This window comes from Entelurus aequoreus, linkage group LG10 (genome assembly GCF_033978785.1).
Source record: "Entelurus aequoreus isolate RoL-2023_Sb linkage group LG10, RoL_Eaeq_v1.1, whole genome shotgun sequence".
Lineage (NCBI taxonomy): Eukaryota > Metazoa > Chordata > Actinopteri > Syngnathiformes > Syngnathidae > Entelurus > Entelurus aequoreus.
The window spans coordinates 39,587,743-39,591,972 of NC_084740.1; the positions used below are offsets into that span (position 1 = coordinate 39,587,743).

Genomic DNA, 4,230 nt, shown 5'->3' on the forward strand with positions numbered 1-4,230 from the left:
ATGACAATTAAAACATGGTTGTTTTTTTTTAGAAATTTACCACATGAGAACTGCACTTTTTTGGGAATTTTGCTTGTAGTTCACAATCATTATGAGACACGAGAACACACGCGTTTGTTTACGATTTTAAAGATGAAAAAAACGCTTGGAAGATGCGGATAATGGAAGTCAACGGTGTTGCCTTAAACCTCGAAGACGACTTCAAAACCCTCCGTTTTATATACACAGTGCAAGTATATATATAATGTAGTAACAGACACTTTCATAACTATATGTAATATGTACAATATACACACTGCAAGTATATATATAATGTAGCAACAGACACTTTCATAACTATATGTAATATGTACAATATACACACTGCAAGTATATATATAATGTAGTAACAGACACCTTCATAACAATATGCGATACAAGCAGTTCTGCAGCGTGTTTACTTGTGTGTGATATCATGTGCAATACAAGCAGTCCTGCAGCATGTTTTACTTGTGTGTGATATCATGTTTACTTGTGTGAAATCATGTGCGATACAAGCAGTCCCGCGGCGTGTTTACTTGTGTGTGATATCATGTGCGATACAAGCAGTCCTGCAGCGTGTTTTACTTGTGTGTGATATCATGTGTGATACAAGCAGTTGTGCAGCATGTTTACTTGTGTGATATCATGTGCGATACAAGCAGTCCCGCGGCGTGTTTACTTGTGTGTGATATGTGCCATACAAGCAGTCATACAGCATGTTTTACTTGTGTGTGATATCATGTGCGATACAAGCAGTCCTGCAGCATGTTTACTTGTGATATCATGTGCAATACTAGCAGTCCTGCAGCATGTTTTACTTGTGTGTGATATCATGTGCGATACAAGCAGTCGTGCAGCATGTTTAATTGTGTGTGATATCATATGCGATACAAGCAGTCCTGCAGCGTGTTTACTTGTGTGTGATATCATGTGCGATACAAGCAGTCCTACAGCATGTTTACTTGTGGTATCATGTGCGATACAAGAAGTCCCCCAGCGTGTTTACTTGTGTGTGATATCATGTGCGATACAAGCAGTCCTGTAGCGTGTATACTTGTGTGTGATATCATGTGCGATACAAGCAGTCCCCCAGCGTGTTTACTTGTGTGTGGTATCATGTGCGATACAAGCAGTCTTGCCGCATACTTGCGCAAAGCTGGACAGAGTTAACATCAATTTCTTCTATTTTACTAAAGTTATTTACAAAAGGTAAACATTCTAGGCTATAGTCTACTAGGAGCTAGTAGCTACACAACAGCTAAGCACACAAGCTGGACATAGGTAATAATAATAGAACAATATTGCAGCATAAAACAGCACATTTGTCAATATAAAATTGTCAAATAATTGTAGTTGCATATTACTTGCACTTATAAAGTCTCCAAGGTAGAAGCAGAAGTATCAGGATTATTTTATTTACTGTGTCGTGACTTTAATGTAATGTATTTTCTGACCACTAGATGTCGCCAAAAACTAATATGACAGATTTATGCTTTTTAAAAAGGAACTGTTATGTTTTTCATGCCTACCATTATTCTCTGACTAATTCTACTTACTCAAACCTTTTCCAGCATTCCACACTACAAAATATTAAAAGTGTGTAAGATTTCTGCTGATATTGTTTTGGACTACTGTTGGTATCGGCTAATACTGGACGCTCCAATATCGGTATCAAATCGGAAGTGGAAAAGTCGTATCGCCACACCCCTACAAAAAGGTAAGGAAATGTTGATTTTTCCTCAAATATTTTTGTACGGCTGAAAAATATCAAAAAAATATTTTTTATGTATATATATATATATTTTTTTACATCTGCTGGTAGTTTGTGATAAAAGCTCCCAACTTTGAATGTGACGTAAAAAAAGTAACAAAGTGTTTATGCGTATTTTTGTAAATATTTCTTAAATGAAGATGTAGTTATTTACAAAATTACATTTTTAAATATTCATGTCAACACATGAGAAAAAAGCAGCAACTTTAAGTTTTCTTTCAGAAGGTCTTTATTGCCACACGTTGACATGCACAAGATATACCTGTATATATATATATATGTATTTATTTTTTAACACTGTGTGGCCTTCCTGTAATAAAACAATTTTTTTAGCTGAGTTCTCTTCTGGTCATAAAGTGAAAAAAAAATTCAACAGGTTCCTTATCAGCAAACAGCTGTCGACATAGAAATGACCTTTAACCTTTGAGAAAATAAATAATGGGTCACGTGCACGTCGGTGTGCACGTCAGCGTGTGGTAAGACTTTTAAAACATTGTCAAAATATTAAAACTTTCACTTTGAACGTGTGATAAAATGTTGGCTCCGCCTCCCAGGCGACGCACTAGGTGCTGATTGGTCGTTGGGTCGGATGACAAGGCACTCGCGGGTCACGTGACGGATTCTTTCCTCAGGTGCTTGTGTTTTGAGAGCCAATCACAGAGGTCACAGGGTTGTCAGGCAGGTTGGCAGCAGCAAGCGGAGGACAGCAGGCAGCGGTTGCTAGGCAACAGAAGACGGACAGTAAGTGTGTTGTCACTTTCACATTCTGATGGTTGTTTTTTTTTTGCTCTCGGTGAGTCTTCAAGGACTGTATATACATATGTATACATACGTATGTGTATATACACATATGTATACATACATGTGTATATACATAAGTATATATACATATGTGTATAAAAATACATAATTATATATAAATATGTGTATATGCATATATACAGGTAAAAGCCAGTAAATTAGAATATTTTGAAAAACTTGATTTATTTCAGTAATTGCATTCAAAAGGTGTAACTTGTACATTATATTTATTCATTGCACACAGACTGATGCATTCAAATGTTTATTTCATTTAATTTTGATGATTTGAAGTGGTAACAAATGAAAATCCAAAATTCCGTGTGTCACAAAATTAGAATATTACTTAAGGCTAATACAAAAAAGGGATTTTTAGAAATGTTGGCCAACTGAAAAGTATGAAAATGAAAAATATGAGCATGTACAATACTCAATACTTGGTTGGAGCTCCTTTTGCCTCAATTACTGCGTTAATGCGGCGTGGCATGGAGTCGATGAGTTTCTGGCACTGCTCAGGTGTTATGAGAGCCCAGGTTGCTCTGATAGTGGCCTTCAACTCTTCTGCGTTTTTGGGTCTGGCATTCTGCATCTTCCTTTTCACAATACCCCACAGATTTTCTATGGGGCTAAGGTCAGGGGAGTTGGCGGGCCAATTTAGAACAGAAATACCATGGTCCGTAAACCAGGCACGGGTAGATTTTGCGCTGTGTGCAGGCGCCAAGTCCTGTTGGAACTTGAAATCTCTATCTCCATAGAGCAGGTCAGCAGCAGGAAGCATGAAGTGCTCTAAAACTTGCTGGTAGACGGCTGCGTTGACCCTGGATCTCAGGAAACAGAGTGGACCGACACCAGCAGATGACATGGCACCCCAAACCATCACTGATGGTGGAAACTTTACACTAGACTTCAGGCAACGTGGATCCTGTGCCTCTCCTGTCTTCCTCCAGACTCTGGGACAAGTCTAGTGTAAAGTTTCCACCATCAGTGATGGTTTGGGGTGCCATGTCATCTGCTGGTGTCAGTCCACTCTGTTTCCTGAGATCCAGGGTCAACGCAGCCGTCTACCAGCAAGTTTTAGAGCACTTCATGCTTCCTGCTGCTGACCTGCTCTATGGAGATGGAGATTTCAAGTTCCAACAGGACTTGGCGCCTGAAGAGTTGAAGGCCACTATCAGAGCAACCTGGGCTCTCATAACACCTGAGCAGTGCCAGAAACTCATCGACTCCATGCCACGCCGCATTAACGCAGTAATTGAGGCAAAAGGAGCTCCAACCAAGTATTGAGTATTGTACATGCTCATATTTTTCATTTTCATACTTTTCAGTTGGCCAACATTTCTAAAAATCCCTTTTTTGTATTAGCCTTAAGTAATATTCTAATTTTGTGACACACGGAATTTTGGATTTTCATTTGTTGCCACTTCAAATCATCAAAATTAAATGAAATAAACATTTGAATGCATCAGTCTGTGTGCAATGAATAAATATAATGTACAAGTTACACCTTTTGAATGCAATTACTGAAATAAATCAAGTTTTTCAAAATATTCTAATTTACTGGCTTTTACCTGTACATATGTATATACACATACACATGTGAATATACACGTGTGTATGTATACATACACTACCGTTCAAAA

General features: G+C 38.1%; 1 protein-coding gene across 3 annotated transcripts in view; it reads right to left on the reverse strand.

Moving 5' to 3' along the window:
- Window positions 1–2,016: 2,016 nt before the first annotated feature.
- Window positions 2,017–4,230, reverse strand: part of LOC133658617 (diacylglycerol kinase delta-like) — a 67,448-nt gene continuing 65,234 nt past the window's right edge. For all 3 annotated transcript variants that reach the window (XM_062060843.1, XM_062060841.1, XM_062060842.1), the window contains one exon: window positions 2,017–2,512. The gene's annotated coding sequence lies outside the window, so the exon portion shown is untranslated. The remainder of the gene's footprint in view (window positions 2,513–4,230) is intronic.